Source organism: Lagenorhynchus albirostris, chromosome 21 (genome assembly GCF_949774975.1).
Source record: "Lagenorhynchus albirostris chromosome 21, mLagAlb1.1, whole genome shotgun sequence".
In the NCBI taxonomy this organism is placed as follows: Eukaryota; Metazoa; Chordata; class Mammalia; order Artiodactyla; family Delphinidae; genus Lagenorhynchus; species Lagenorhynchus albirostris.
In genome coordinates, this window is record NC_083115.1 from 25,515,243 (window position 1) to 25,533,066 (window position 17,824).

Below are 17,824 nucleotides of genomic sequence, written 5' to 3' on the forward strand. Positions count from 1 at the left end.
AGGTTAACGTCTCCATTAAGGTGATCAGTGACGTGGGGGAGAGTAGACCATCCTTGTCTCGTTCCTGAATTTGTCAGGACTTCAGCATGACCCCAGAAGTGTGATGTTTGTTTGGGCTGATAACATACCGAGACACTTCCATTTGGAAGTGATACTGATGGCCTGACCCGTGAACACAGCAACTCTGAGAATGTAAGAGAATGACCCTTGGGAGGAGAGTGACCCTTGGGTGGTGGGTCCAGTCAATGCTGGAGTCCACTGGGTGCCAGGATAATGTGCTTGCAGCCTGGGGCGGTGGTCAAGCAGCCACTGGGTCTTGTGGACGCCTTTGGCAGCATGTCATTCCCCGAGGTACTTCTTTCATTCTGCAGTGAGCATCTCCTTTTCCTGTCTCAAGCATGGAAGTGGAGTAAAATGATCCAGTTCCTGAGAGCAGCTCAGATCTCGGCAGTGGAAAACCACGAACCCTTCCTCCTCAGGGATGCCCGGCTGTGTCTCTGGGTTCCCAGGGCTCCTGCTCTGGGTCTTAGGACTAAGCTGTCTGATGGATGAGGGGCTGGCTCTCCATGTCCTCGAGGCTGGACCTCCAGGCCACCTGCCGCGGTCTGCAGATCACGGGCCTGGGAGGAGGTGCGTGTTACTTTGGGGTCTGCTGAGACACTTTGAGGCTTAGAGACACAGCACCTGGTTGATGACTTCTAACCACTTGCCTAAGTAACTAGTATGTAGCACCAGGTGTGAGATAAACTGACTACAATAACCAGTGGTTTTCACACCTCCTCCTTCAAGTAGGAAGTGGCAGGGACAAAACTCTTCGCCTGGCCTTGCTAGTAGAGACAGCTGCGTTCCTAGGAGGTTTCTGATGAAGACAGCTCAGGGATACTTGCCTGTCCTGTTCCATCTCAGTCACAAAATCAATAGGAGAGGACAGAATGTCAGACAAAATGACCCCCAAATCGTTGTTGTGGCTTTGGGATATTGTAGTACACTCAACGTTTGAATTAGGGCTCACGTATCAGTTTAAGGACTGTCTTACAAAAACATATTAATACGGTGAGGAACTTAAGTGTTTTCATGGTAGAAAAAAAAAAGTAAGCTGCAATCGGCCGAGGGAAGTCACAGCGCTGTGGGGCTAACGTGAGTGTATTGGGAGGCATGAAGCTGCCGACCAAGGGCCACGCAGCAGAGAAGCTAGGCGTGGTCGGCGCCAGCGTGGTTGGCACAGAGACCCACACTTCTGGGTGGGTTCCGTGTTCACCTCGAGGAACCCTCTAACTGTGTGATCTGCCGGACTGAGGTTTTCAGTGGGAGGCTGGAAAAGCAGATTCTTCTACCTTTGTGATTACACCGCTGGTTAGATTCTCTCCCCTTGCAACGCAGAACGGCTTTATATTTACGATACAGTCCGAGCAGGAGCCCCCTGGCTGGGCTGGCGTGTCCATCTGTCAGCATCCTGCACCGTGTGCCCCTCGCATACACACAGGGGCCCCTCCTTCCCAGGGATGGAATCAATCGAGCTCAGTACACAAGTAACTCAATGACAAAACCATTACAGGGGTGGCATTTTCTTTGGTTCCCCGTGTCCAGTTTGCAAGGACATTATGATTTCATTGCTGTAAATATTCCTCCCTCAATGGCCTCTGATAAAAATGGATCATCTCATCAGTGCAAGATTTCTCAGAATTAGTGTCTCCTATGGCCCTGTACTGACCATGCCCCTAAATTCCTAAATATTGGCTTTGGAAATTGACATGAGGTGTGGGGTCTCTCCAGAGCGATCTTATAAAGAATATGGAAGGAAGACCCCTGGGGCTTTTCTCCCTGAGGGGAGCTGTGCTGATCGCTGTTCTGAGGGCAGGGGCCCCCTAAAGCAGACAGATCAGCACAAATTATTGGTGATGCTGTAGAAGAGTCCCTTACAGTTCAGGTGCGGAAAGAATTCAGGCCCAAGGTTCCTGAGTGTTTACCTTGATGTTTTCCCTTGGCCGGGGTCCCTGCAGTGTTGACATCCTGGTTGACAGCTGGTCAAGGCTTTTGCCAAGGCAGCCGCAGCTGCTCTGCTTGCTGAGAAACTCGCCTCTTCTCATTGCATTAGCACTTTGTGACTGTTATTAAATCACGTGTAACTGGTAGGCAGACTGCGAGTTTGGGGTGGTGCTATTCCAAAACCGATTTGTCAGAACTGGACGTGGTGACTCCGAATAGACTAAACAATGGCCTCACGGGAGGCGCAAGATGCAGACACCCACCTTCCAACGCAGTGGGCAAAACAGTCCAGCGATTTCTTATCACAGACTTACTCCACTGTAAACTGTTCCAGTTTTAGGGTTTGGCAAATCTTTGAGCCATTTGAGGAAGTAGGTTTTTTGCTGCTGTTCTTTTGTTTTAATTTGTTTGTTTGGCATATCAATAAGAACACCATCGTCTGAGAGTTAGGGGTGTCCGATGGGGATTTAGACACATACATGAAAACTCTCTCTTTCAAAATGCCCGTATCCCTTCTTTTATCATTTTCTGCGGATGAACTATTCTCCTGTACATTCAGTTGAGCCCTTGAATCCGGACTGATTTACGGAGGATGACATTTCATCCTACATGTACATGTCTGGAGGCACGGAGGAAATGCCTGAGCTGAGGAAGAATCCCCCAGTCCCCCCCTCCCATCAACCAGCCATGTGTCTTGGGTGCTCACAGAATTATTGCAGTGATAATTCTTCCCTTCCTCCTGTCCCCAGTTCCAGCTCTAAGTCTTACCGTATACATTCAGACTCCACAGCTGCTCAACAGACTGCTAGAATTCTGATTTTATTCACAGTTAATTTTAGAGACAACTGCACTGGAATATTTGAGGGAAATTTGGGGACACAAATCAGGCAACAGGAATTGCTTCTTTCTAGACCTAATCTCCCTGAAAGCAATTAATTAGGTTATTTTCATAAGGCATTGTGCCAACAATTCAGAATTCTAAGAAATAAAGAGCAGAAAAGTTTTCCAAAGATTTCCCCCCCTTTTTTTCCCTATGCATGGGCCAAGTATTTGACAAGGCAAGAAAGAATCTCAGTGGGGAAAGTTATTCTTCAACATATGTTATAGGGAAAACTGGATACTCACATCCAAAAGAATAACACTGGACACCTATCTTATACCACTCACAACAATTAACTCAAAATGGATCGAAGCCTTAAATGCAAGACCTGAAACCTTAAAACTCCTAGGAGAAAACATAGGGAAAAAGCTCCCTGACATGGGTCTTGGCAATGATTTTTTTGGATATGGCATCAAAAGCACAAGCAACAGAAACAAAATCAATAAATGAGACTATATCAAACTAAAAAGCTTCTGCACTGCAAAGGAAACCATCAACACAATGAAAAAGCAGTCTATGTTACGGGAGAAAATATTTCCAAACCACATCTCCATTAAAGGGTTAGTACCCAAAATATATGAGGGACTCATAGAACTCATTGACAAAAAACCTAATAACCCTATTTTAAAATGGGCAGAGGGCCAGAAGAGACATTCTCCAAAGCGTACAAATAGCCAACAGGTAAATTAAAAGATGTCAAATTACTAATCATCAGTGACATGCAAATCAAACCCACAGTGAGATATCACCTCACACCCGCTGGAATGACCATCATGAAAACGACAAGAAAGGGCTTCCCTGGTGGCACAGTGGTTGGGAGTCCGCCTGCCGATGCAGGGGACGCGGGTTCGTGCCCCGGTCCGGGAGGATCCCACATGCCACGGAGTGGCTGGGCCTGTGAGCCATGGCCGCTGAGCCTGCGCACCCAGAGCCTGTGCTCCGCAACGGGAGAGGTCACAACAGTGAGAGGCCCGCGTACCGCAAAAAAACGAAAAACGACAAGAAATAACAAGTGTTGGCAAGGATGTGGAGAACAAGGAACCCTTGTGCACTATTGGGAACGTAACTGGGAGCGGCCACTATGGAGAACAGTATGAAGGTTCCTCAAAAAATTAAGAATAGAACTACCAGATGATCCAGCAATCCCCTTTCTGAGTATATATATCACAAGGACATCAAATCATTATCTTGTAGAGTAGTATGCACCCCTGTACTTATTGCAGCACTCTTCACAATAGCCAAGATGCGGAAACAACCTAAATGTCCACTGACAGATGGATATACATAATGGAATATTATTTAACTATAAATGAAGGAAACCCTGCAATTGCAACAACATGGATGGACCTTGAGGACATTATGCTCAGTGAAAGAAGTCAGAGAAATGAATATGATCTCATTTAATGTGGAATCTTAAAAAAGAAACTCACAGAAACATAGAGTATGATGATGTAGCCAGGGATGGCTAGTTGGGGAACTGGGAAAATGTTCAAAGGGCATGAAGTTCCAATTATAAAATGAGTAAGTTCTCGGGATCTAATGTACGGCATGGTGACTGTAGTTAATAATACCGTTACATCCATGAAAGTTGCTAAGAACATAGATGGTAAATATTCTCACCACATACAAAAAAATGGTAATTATGTGAGGTGAGGGAGGTGTTATCTTATTTTGGTAATCATTTCACTATATGTGTGTGTGTGTATCAAATCATCAAATTGTACTCCTTAAATGTGTATAATGTCAAATCTCAATAAAGCTGGAGAAAAATAAGGCATCCTGTTATTGAATACATACGTACACAGATGATGTGGGCATGTTACACTGTTTTGCCTCTTATTTTTATTTCCACAGACAGCATTTTTAGCTTTCTGCTAAAACAACATACTCTCTCCATTCTTTCTTTTACTAGCTTCATAATAATCCATTTTATGAATGTGCAGTGACTTATTTCACTGGCCACCTGTTGATGGATAGTTACATTGGTTCGGTTCTTTTCTGTTAGAAATTAGCAGGATATTTTCTTGGGTAAATACCTTTGTTTGCGTGCGTCTCTATTATTGCAGGTGATTGTAGCAGACACAGCAAGCTGTCTGCAAAACTCCTCCCATTTTTGGGTCAGACTAAGTATTTCAGTCTCCTTTGCTGTTATTTGTGGTCTCATGATTAAGTTTTCTCCAGAGAAAAGTGTAGGGTGATTTTTCTGCTTCCCGTTCTGCCCTTCAAAGTCCTCCCATGCACATTTCCCTAATCTGTTTCTCATCTGGGAGGACAGTTCCGATAGTGGCTGAACCGGCACCCTCTGGGTCCCAGAATGTGACCTGGAAGGTAACCCTTCTCACCTGAACACTTGCCCCAGACTCTTGGTGAGTAAGAAATACACTTCTGTTTTACTGAAACATAGCAATCGCAATCTATTTGTTACTCCAACTTGGTCTAACCTAATCGATGCACCTTTTTAAAAAATAGGTATTGTCAAATCACACCCTGAAGAGATTGTACCAATTTGCATGCCCCAACATAGTGTTTCTGAATTCTGAGTAGTTTCTACTGCTCATTAAATTCTCATTACATCCATGCATGGAATGCATTATTATCCCCCATTTTATACATGAGAATATTTATGGTTAGTGAAATATGTAATGTTCCCAAATCATGAATCTGCTATGTGGCACAGCTGGGTTTTAAATCCAAAATTTTCTGATTACAAACACCATTTCTATACCAAAAATAGGACACATTTTAGAGAATAATGGGGAAATACTATATAAAGGCAATAATGAGATCAAGTTGTAGAGGTTGCCTAGAACAAGGAAGAGACTAGAGTAATGGGTGTGAGTGTGTCTGTGGGAAAATGACAAAATGAATGACATCATCTGGTGTGCACTAGAGTTGGAAAAGATCAGAGTCAGTAAGACTATTTTATAAAGTATTATAGTACTCCAAGATTAAGTTCTTTTATGTGAAATGTTGGCCAAATATAAATATTAATTGGGAGTTCATATCATGACATAAAAATTGCTTAGAACTGAAAAATTAGCGAGACTGTAAAAAAAATAAGCTTTGTGCAATTGAAGTGTGACAAGGTAAGTAATTGTAAATTGGGACCACGTTTCTCTGAGGATCTGTAACCTCCCATCGGCAACTCTAATATGGACAGAGAAGAACCTTCCATACTCAGTTGTTTCAAAGAAACCAAATTTTCAGTTGTTATAAGTAGATTTAGTGATTGGAAAAGATTATCATTTCACTCTTTTTCATTGATTTTCTACATTTTATTTTCCCATTTTTATTCTTAAAACATTACAGCAATTTATATTACATTCCATCCAAAAACAGCAGATTACACTTTCTTCTGAAGTGCGCACGGAACATTCTCCAGAATAGATCACATCTTGGGTCACAAATCAAGCCTCAGTAAATTTAAGAAAATTGAAATCATATCAAGCATCTTTTCTGACCACAACGCTATGAGATTAGAAATCAATTACAGGAAAAAAACGTAAAAAACACAAACACATGGAGGCTAAGCAATACGTTACTAAATAACCAAGAGATCACTGAAGAAATCAAAAAATACCTAGAGACAAATGACAATGAAAACACAACGATCCAAAACCTGTGGGATGCAGCAAAAACAGTTCTAAGAGGGAAGTTTATAGCAATACAAGAAACAAGAAACAAGAAAACAAGAAACAAGAAAAATCTCAAATAAACAATCTAACTTTACACCTAAAGGAACTAGAGAAAGAAGAACAAACAAAACCCAAAGTTAGCAAAAACAGTTCTAAGAGGGAAGTTTATAGCAATACAAGAAACAAGAAACAAGAAAACAAGAAACAAGAAAAATCTCAAATAAACAATCTAACTTTACACCTAAAGGAACTAGAGAAAGAAGAACAAACAAAACCCAAAGTTAGCAGAAGGAAAGAAATCATAAAGAGCAGAGCAGAAATAAATAGAAACAAAGAAAACAGTAGCAAAGATCAATAAAACTAAAAGCTGGTTCTTTGAGAAGATAAACAAAATTGATAAACCATTAGCCAGACTCATCCAGAAAAAGAGGGAGAGGACTCAAATCAATAAAATTAGAAATGAAAAAGGAGAAGTTACAACAGACATCGCAGAAATACAAAGCATCCTAAGAGACTACTACAAGCAACTCTATGCCACTAAAATGGACAACCTGGAAGAAATGGACAAATTCTTACAAAGGTATAACCTTCCAAGACTGAACCAGGAAGAAGTAGAAAATATGAACAGACCAATCACAAGTAATGAAATTGAAACTGTGATTAAAAATCTTCCAACAAACAAAAGTCTAGGACCAGATGGCTTCACAGGTGAATTCTCTCAGACATTTAGAGAAGAGCTAACACCCATCCTTCTCAAACTCTTCCAAAAAACTGCAGAGTAAGGAACACTCCCAAACTCATTCTATGAGGCCACCATCACCCTGATACCAAAACCAGACAAAGATACTACAAAAAAAGAAAATTACAGACCAATATCACTGATGAATATAGATGCAAAAATCCTCAACAAAATACTAGCAAACAGAATCCAACAGCATATTAAAAGGATCATACACCATGATCAAGTGGAATTTATCCCAGGGATGCAAGGATTCTTCAATATATGCAAATCAATCAATGTGATACACCATATTAAAAAATTGAAGAATAAAAACCGTATGATCATCTCAATAGATGCAGAGAAAGCTTTTGACAAAATTCAACACCCATTTATGATAAAAACTCTCCAGAAAGTGGGCATAGAGGGAACCTACCTCAACATAATAAAGGCCATATATGACAAACCCACAGCAACCACCATTCTCAATGGTGAAAAACTGAAAGCATTTCCTCTAAGATCAGGAACAAGACAAGCATGTCCACTCTCGCCACTATTATTCAACATAGTTTTGGAAGTCCTAGCCAAGGCAATCAAGAAGAAAAAGAAATAAAAGGAATACAAATTGGAAAAGAAGAAGTAAAACTGTCACTGTTTGCAGATGACATGATACTGTACATAGAGAATCCTAAAAATGCCACCAGAAAGCTACTAGAGCTAATCAATGAATTTGGTAAAGGTGCAGGATACAAAGTTAATGCACAGAAATCTCTTGCATTCCTATACACTAATGATGAAAAATCTGGAAGAGAAATTAAGGAAACACTCCCATTTACCATTGCAACAAAAAGAATAAAATACTGGGGGTAAACCTAACTAGGGAGACAAAACACCTGTATGCAGAAAACTATAAGACACTGATGAAAGAAATTAAAGATGATACCAACAGATGGAGAGATATACCATGTTCTTGGATTGAAAGAATCAATATTGTGAAAATGACTGTACTACCCAAAGCGATCTACAGATTCAATGCAATCCCTATCAAATTACCAATGGCATTTTTTACAGAACTAGAACAAAAAAATCATAAAATTTGTATGGAGACACAAAAGACCCCGAATAGCCAAAGCAGTCTTGAGGGAAAGAAAACGGAGCTGGAGGAATCAGACTCCCTGACTTCAGACTATACTGCAAAGCTACAGTAACCAAGACAATATGGTACTGGCACAAAAACAGAAACATAGATCAATGGAACAAGATAGAAAGCCCAGAGATAAACCCACACACCTATGGTCAACTAGTCTATGACAAAGGAGGCAAGGATATACAATGGAGAAAAGACAGGCTCTTCAATAAGTGGTGCTGGGAAAACTGGACAGCTACATGTAAAAGAATAAAATTAGAACACTCCCTAATACCATACACAAAAGTAAACTCAAAATGGATTAGAGACCTAAATGTAAGACCGGACACTATAAAACTCTTAGAGTAAAACATAGGACGAACACTCTGTGACATAAATCACAGCAAGATCTTTTTTGATCCACCTCCTAGAGTAATGGAAATAAAACCAAAAATAAACAAAGGGGACCTAATGAAACTTCAAAGCTTTTGCACAGCAAAGGAAACCATAAACAAGACTAAAAGACAGCCCTCAGAATGGGAGAAAATATTTGTAAGCGAATCAGCAGACAAAGGATTAATCTCCAAAATATATAAACAGTTCATGCAGCTCAATATTAAAAAGAGAAACAACCCAATCCAAAAATGGGCAGAAGACCTAAATAGACATTTCTCCAAAGAAGACATACAGATGGCCAAGAAGCACATGAAAAGCTGCTCAACATCACTAATTATTAGAGGAATGCAAATCAAAACGACAATGAGGTATCACCTCACACCAGTCAGAATGGGCATCATCAGAAAATCTACAAACAACAAATGCTGGAGAGGGTGTGGAGAAAAGGGAACCCTCTTGCACTGTTGGTGGGAAACTAAATTGATACAGCCACTATGGAGAACAGTATGGAGGTTCCTTAAAGAACTAAAAATAGAACTACTATATGACCCAGCAATCCCACTCCTGGGAATATACCCTGAGAAAACCATAATTCAAAAAGACACATGCACCCCAATGTTCATTGCAGCACTATTTACAATAGCCACGTCATGGAAGCAACCAAAATGCCCATCGACAGACGAATGGATAAAGAAGATATGGTACATATATGCAATGGAATATTACTCAGCCATAAAAAGGAACGAAATTGGGTCATTTGTAGAGACGTGGATGGATCTAGAGACTGTCATACAGAGTGAAGTAAGTCAGAAAGAGAAAAACAAATATCGTGTATTAATGCATATATGTGGAACCTAGAAAAATGGTACAGATGAACCGGTTTGCAGGGCAGAAATTGAGACACAGATGTGGAGAACAAACGTATGGACACCAAGGGGGGAAAGTGTCAGGGAGGTGGGGTGATGGTGTGATGAATTGGGCGATTGGGATTGACTTGTATACACTGGTGTGTATGAGATTGATGACTAATGAGAACCTGCTGTATAAAAAAATAAATAAAAGAAAAAAAAATAAAGCAACATGACTGCTAAAAAAAAAGTTAATTAAAAAAATAAACATTCATACACACACACACACACACACAACATTACAGAAAACCCAATGAAATATTTAAGAAGGAAATAAAAACATCCATAATCTGCTTCCCTCAAATAAGACAAGCAAGGCTCTAGTTCCTGCTTTTTCTGGTCTATACTTATGTCATGCGACGACTTTCCAGTTACAATTATTGCATAAATCCGTTCTAAATTTCACAGTGCCTCTTAACTACATTATGATGCTATGGGGTCTTTATTTAATATTTTTAATGGCTGTGTAGTATTTCTCAAATTTCACTTTAAGTAATGTGACATTTTTCTGCTCTCAAATATTTATTTCATTTATCTTTGCCATTTAGCCATTTACAAACATACACGTGTATCCATCTATTATGTTGATACCTACCTATCTAGTGTATAGGCTTGTGTTTTGTTTTCTTTCAGATTTATTTTTCAGGATTTGGTTTCATCCATAATGTCAACAGGTCAAATTATATCAACACCATAAAGAGTACTGATCCACATCACCAAACTATATTCCAAATCACATACATATAGAGACATGTCAGTTTTACTGTAGCCTCACCAGCTTTGGGAAACAGGCTGATTGTCTTTTCTTATTGACCTGCTTTACAATAGCACTTCAGTGTATTAACTTGCAGTTATATTACTGCCACACTCTTTCTGTCACATTCTGTTTAAAACGATAAACTTTTCTTCCCTTCCCTTGGTTAGTAGTTAATGCAAATGCATTTCATAAACAGTCTATGCCTTTCTTACATAATTAGTTTTAATTTTACAGACATCACCAGCTAAATATTGCTTGGGTGTGAATAATGCCTTAAAGCATAAATATATATTCGACTGTCGTTTCTGAAAAATTTCAACAGGCATTTGAATAAAATGGATACAAAGCTCTAAAGCTCAGGTCTACTTTTTATTTCAGATTTGCCACTAGAATCTATGACTCAAACACAGTAATAAGAGAAAGAGAATTCGTTTTTCTACCTGTAACTCAAAACAAATACCTAGGAAGCTATGTGACTACTTCTGAAGTTGATCTGACAGCTAGAACAACGTATATTTGATTTTTCCATAAGCCGTTAAATTTCTCTCTGAGTAATAAAAGCCGTGTGCCAACACATTTACATGTTCACAGAGGCTTGCAACTATTATAATGCTGCCACTCTTCTATTTGAAAACATCTGCTTAAGTCTTTTAAACACACACACACACATTTCCCCAGAACAATAAGAAAAGGTAACTTCAGTGTAAATCATTTTCCCACTAAAATCTTATTTACGTACATTCTGTCTAGTGGTGGGACACTACTGAACTACTGCTACACTACCCATAAAGAAATTTCTCTAAATTAGTGCATGTATTCATAAGCTTATTTTTGTCTGTGTCGTTTTGTTTTAAAGCCTCGAATTATCAAAAAATGTGGGGGAAGGTGGGCTAGAGAGAAGTAAAATGCATCATGGGATCCTACAATGATGCAGAATCGCTAAGTGAGTGAGACTTGGTCCCCACGACTAAGTCTTAGAGTCTGATTTCTATTTAGAGGGGTAAACTTGTGGGATCCTTTATTTATTATCAAAGGGGAAAAAATGTCTTAAAGCAATTTATCTTCCTTATTTTTGTTACCATCAAAACACACATTGTCATTGGGGACTTGCTGACCGATCCCCAGCTGATGAGTCTTAATGTTATTGGAAGTTCCTGTGGTCTATTCTTCCAGCTTCCTTTGCATCTGTGGGTGGCTTGTGGCCAGATTCTAGGTCATGAGATGGAAATGGAAGTTTGTTGGAGGTGGTGGGGGAGATGAGGTGCTTTGTGAAATTGTTGCCTTTCTTGATACAAAATAGGGCTGGTGTCAGCTTTTCTTTACCTCACACATTTGAACTCCCTGCCTAACATGGCTGTAATGACTGGAGCAATGGCAGCCAGTCTGCAGTCAGGAGGTCAAGGGCAAGCATGTTGAGAGAAGCTCCCTTTCCTTAGGTGAATCACTGATGAACAGCAGGAGTAAAGAAACATCACAGAACACGTGAAATGGAAGACCTTGGAAACACGTGTAAGGCAAGCTCTAGGGAGTCCCAAAATAGATAGGGGCTGTATTTTTTTAGGACTAACAAACTGAAAAGTTGCAGGGGGAGCCACTGAGCCAATAGAGGTGGAATATTGATGCTAATGGGACACTAGTATCATTCATCTACTAAGGAGGCACAGGGACACTAGGATTCTAACAGAAGGGCTCCATTAATAGGCACAGCTCCTGGGGAAGTTTTCCTTAATAATCTGCCCCCTGTTCTGCCTCCAGAGATATTTAGGCATCCCTTCCCATTGGTCCTATAATGCATTACTCTGTGCAAATACAGAAAAATGCATGTACCGTACTTTACTGTAACTATTTGTTTATGTAACTGCCTCTGCTTGGACTGTAATTTTCTAAGGAGCCTGGCCTCTGCTTGTTTTATGTTGAGCTATCCAAACCTATGTTTTAATATTTAGTAAATGCTCCATAAAAACTTGTCAAATGAGTGGATTTTATAAACTTCACAGATACTGAAGTTATGTGCTCTAAAGAGTTGCTCAGAGTGAGTCGTGTCTAGCCAGGACAGTCATCTGGGATGAGATGCATTCATGGAGAACAAGCTTTGAATATGGAGTATTGCTTCACATTTTTAACTGGCCCAACTTCGGCTTCTAGTAGCTGTTGTTGACAATCTTTTTTTGTTTTAAATTTTCTTTCTAGTACTGTCTTGACTATTCCAGTATACGCCATGTCATGGAGAGAAAATAACAGTTCAGCTGGACTTTTTAATGACCATGAACTTCCAGCAACACTGGAGGAGAAAGGCTGACCATCTGGGGAACATTGCTGGACCCAGGCTCTCGCTCCTGTGGTGAGTGAGTCCCCGTGATGAACGCGTTACTCCTGCTGTTGCTGTTCCTGAGCAAAGACAGGAGGTTCCAGGTTTAAGATCAGGATTATCGCTCTTCCTATATTGGCGATCGAATCATGAGAGGCAGGAACAGGAGTCGAGCAACAGCTTATGCGTTTATTTTTATTTAATTGAGGAAAATGTATTCAATTGTTTGAGCAGGCAGCACATACACGTTCGAAGGTTAGAAAGCTGCAGGGAGTGAGATGTGCCTCTTCCTTGGCTCCCCCTCATTCCCTCAGATTCCCTAGCAGAGAAATCCACTGCTGCCATTTCTTAAGTGCTCGTCAGGCACCTGCAGGCACACGCATCCAAGTGTGTCGCAAACCCAGCTCTGCGTGATGCTTTTTCACTTTAAATGAATCTTGCACATCATTAGATATCAATACACCTTAAACTGCCTTCTTCTTTATCTAATTGCATTGTATTCCATCATAGAGTTGTGCCGTATTTAATCTCTCCTCTACCAATGGCTTTTTTACCTTATTGCCAGTATTTCACTCTCAGGAACAGGGCTGGAGCATACACATGCCCCTCGTCCTCAGAGCGTATTATATCATGATATGTTACTTAGAGTGGAATTGTTCCCCGAAGAGAATATTTTAAGCTTTATTGAGATACAATTGACGTAAACATTGTGTAAATTTAAGCCGTAGGACCTGTTGATTTGATAAATTATTGCAAAATGATCACCACCGTGCCAAGTGTCATGTCACATAATTCCCATTTCTTTTCTGGGGTGAGAATATTTAGGACCGGCTAGTTCCCCAATTGATCCTGTAAGGTCTTAATTTAAATTCCTACCAATAAAGTGTAAGAAGATCTAGTTACTACATCCACCTTCCCCAATACATTGTATTTCCAAACTCTTTACTTTTATCAAGCAAGTAAAAAGTCGGATAAAATTGATATTTTAATTATTCATTCGTTGAGCATGCTCTGGAAACCCATTCCTCTTCGCGCCTGAGAAGCAGCATGCGTTGATGCTCCAGGGGCCCCGGCGCCCCTCGGCAGCGGCGCGGGGGCCCCGGCCCAGCTCCGCTGGAGCCGCCTTGCCTCTGCCTGAGGCCTGAGGTCGGCTGCGCTCCCGCAGCAGGTGAGGGCCCCGCCCTGGGCTCCGCCGTCCCGGGCGGGCGATGAGGAGACGGAAGACAGAGCGGCCCTGGGGTCTCAGAGCCGCGAAGGCCGAGGGAGGACGGTCAGGTGGCCGGGGGCCAGCAGGACCTCGCGGGGCAAAACGCTCTGCCCGCCCCACGAAGCCCACGGGCTCCAGATCCATCTGCCCCCGTCTCCCCAGAAAACCAAACCAAAACAAACAAAACTAGCCTCTGTGGCTAAACCGACGAAACTCCGATCAAGTCACCTAGCTCTGTGTTGCTGATGGAAACATTGGGCTGCAGACACCATTTCTCGGAGACGGAAGAGCGGAAGCCACGGCCGTCTGATCAGAGTTGCTGGGCTTGGGTGCCAGCAGGTAGCGGGCACCCGGGACCCGACTGCGCGCCCGGGGCCCCCCTCCTCTGACCCCCGCGGGCAAACCTCGTTCGCTCCGGCCGGGACGACCGTGGGTGCGGGCGCGGGGGAGACGGCGAGCTGGGGTCAAGGGCGCGAGGTCTCCCTCTCGCGGGATGAATAAGCCCCGGAGTCCTGGACCCCGTGGCCGGTAGGCAGGGACCCTGTGCGACCCTGTGCACAAACTCAGCCAGGCCTCCCGCGCAATGCTGCAGACCGCGCGCTGCCCTTTCGACCCCAGTGCCTCCGTAATGAAGAGCCTCCCAGTGGCTGCCTTGTGACCCTTGGTGGAACCTGCACTCGACGAAGCTACAGGCCACCGTCCCTCTGGTTGCCACCTGCGCGCAAAGGCCGGGACGCAGCTGCAGGGGGTTGATTCCATTCGGCGAGAGGCGCTGCGCTTAGCAATACCCGCCCGGCCTCCCTGGAAGCTGTGTCCCTCCCGAGACCCGGAGCCCGGAGCCCGGAGGCGTCCACGGCAGCCGGGGGCTGAGCCCCGAGGGTGGGTCAGCGGGAGGCGCCTTCTCAATCTGTTCCACTGTAGTTACGTCCGCCGCGTTCCTGCGCAGCGGTGGAAGCACCGAGCGTGACTGACTTCAAGAAAATAGAAAAGGAATTTCAGAAAGGTGTGGGGTGGGCCCAGGATCAAGAAAACGGCCCAGCGCCTGGCCCTGGGGAGGAAGCGGCGGAGAGGAGTGACGGCTGGGCTCCTGGGAGGACGGATGCTGAGGGGATGCTGGGGGACCCGGCAGAGCGGGCGCACGTGTCCCGGGCTTGCCTCACGCCCCTTAAGGCTCCAGCCCCCGCGAGAGGGGTCCTGGCTCAGGGAGGCGGGGGAACTGCGCTGACACCCCACAAAATGACGGTCATGGGAGGGCTTTCCCGGGGGTCGCTGGGCTCTGCTGTCAGGCGAAAAGGGCCCCGGGCCGGGTTCCACAAACGGTGACTGTCCGGAGAGGCGGGTGCTGCTGTTCTGGGCTCCTTTGCCTCAGTGAGACCCCCTGTCGTCCAGTGAAAGCTGTCCAGCCCAGACAAGGAGCAAGTCAGGTTTTATCCAGTGCTGCCGGGAGCCACGGCTGGGGACAAAGGGCCGCAGCACTAGGTGGTGGGCGCCAGAACGAGTGTGCGAGCCCCACAGCTGCCTCAGATTCAGCGGCTGTGGGAGGACCTCCTCGGTGCTGGACGGGCGGCCACATCCCAAACCCTCCAGACACAGGCGACTGGTTAATTCCCGGTCAGTCTTCAAGATGCGCCCCGAGGCAGGGGTCAGTGAGGAGTAAACTCTCACGGGCTGTCAGTGTGTTAGACAGGCTAACACACAGGCTAATCGTAGGGCTCCCAAATGTACCACATAGGAGCAGTGCTGGGGGATAGTACAGCTGATCATACGCAGTATTTATTTCTCCTGAATTTCTTAACTTGTGGTCATTGTTTACCAGATGCAACAAAAAATATATTTACAGTTAGAGTGACAACATTTTTAATTGCAAAAAAAGGGAACACTGATGAATTTAATCACGATTTTTTGGTGAAAAAGAAGAATGTTAAAGCAAGGGAAAACTGGCCTCTAATAGCAGCGTTGCCGACCTGTGCATACTTGGGTAACGTCACTATTGTCTCTGCATTTCTGCTTTGTCATCTATAAAATCAAAGTGGTAAAACCTACTTTGCTAGATTACGTTGAATGTATGTCGGGCGTCTGGAGCTGTGTCTGCTGCGTAGTAGGTCCTAATCCTTGGCATTTCAAGGCATCCGCTGGTGCACCGAGACCCAGACCTTAGGTTGGATGTCAAAACTGTTACTTGGATACCACGCTGGGGCTATTTTTTTTGTTTGTTTATTGGTTGTTTTTCATTTTGTAATAATTTGATTCTCAGGAAAATTAGTATATCATTCTGCTTAACTGCAAGACGTCCCGCCTGATGGGCCACTAAGGACTCGGAAAGCACTGTTTCTCTCAGCCCAGAAGTGAGTGGGGAGCTGGCTCTGACCTCTAAACGTGCTATGAGGGGTGATGCTCTGGGCCTTCTTCACTCGTGATCCTTGAAATGTTCCATGAAATCGGTCTATAATTTTCTTACATGGCATTTTCAGTGTGGTGAAGGCTTAGAGAAAGAACTCCCAATTTTTTTGTTTAATTTGTTTATTTTTGGCTGCATTGGGTCTTTGTTGCTGCACGTAGGCTTTCTCTAGTTGCAGCGAGCAGGGGCTACTCTTCATTGCCGTGAGCGGGCTTCTCATTGCAGTGGCTTCTCTTGTTGCGGAGCATGGGCTCTAGGTGCATGGGCTTCAGTAGTTGTGGCTCGTGGGCTCTAGAGCACAGGCTCAGTAGTTGTGGCTCACGGGCCCTAGAGCGCGGGCTTCAGTAGTTGTGGCTCATGGGCTCTAGAGCACCGGCTCAGTAGTTGTGGCTCACGGGCCCTAGAGCGCGGGCTTCAGTAGTTGTGGCTCGTGGGCTGTAGAGCACAGGCTCAGTAGTTGTGGCGCACGGGCTTAGTTGCTCCGCGGCATATAGGATCTTCCCGGACCAGGGCTCTAACCCATGTCCCCTGCATTGGCAGGCGGATTCTTAACCGCTGTGCCACCAGGGAAGCCCCCAATTTTATCATAAAAATTTAGGCTTGATTTTGGGTTGGAGGGAACTAAAAGCTCTCATTGACTTTTAAGGCAAAAACTGTCCAGAAGTCTGTCAGCTTTCACGTTGCTGTTCTCTGTATCACGGCTTTTCGTAAATGTGCTATTTATTAACCATGACGGTGACGCTGTGTCTTGGGAAAACATCGGCCCTCGTTCTAAATAAAGTGAAAGCCCACAAATGACATGTTCATTTGCTTCCTTCCCTTCCAGAGACTCGCACGCACCTATTAAAGATAAGATAAATTCACACTGAAAAATAGAAATCTAAAATTAAATATTTAATTAGAACTCTGATTTGCTTTAAAGATAGGTGGCATTGCACAGGCTATATTACACTCTCTGTATAATTTTTTTTTTGACAGAAAGGATACTGTTCATTTTAACAGGTCACTTTAATATTAATACATGTGTAATAGGATCAGAACTGAACGTCAGCTAGAGATGGTACATTGTACATTATTGGGAAAATTACAGTTTTGTATTGTAAAAACATTTATTTTTTAACAAGTTACCTACATTAATCAAAAAATTACAGCATATTTAATAATTTTACAAATTCTTCATAAAAAATATATCTCTGTACAAAAAGGTCGTTTGCACCTACTTCATGTCAGCAGCATGTGGCGGGGTGGCGAGACGGATGGATGGGGGGATGACGATGGTTTTCCTGATCATAATGCCAGCGTTCTTTCCCCTTTTTTATAGTAGCTTTTTTTGTGGTTGTTTACAAAATATTTTACAGGAGAAAAAAATTATTGCAGCTAGCCTGAAGAAAGGCAAGATGTGTGGGACAAGCAGCAGTTTGAACAGCTCTGAAGCCACAGAACCTGTCAGAGGGGCTCCTGCCCTCCACACACTCTGGCTGCTTCCGGAAAGAATCTTCCAGCTC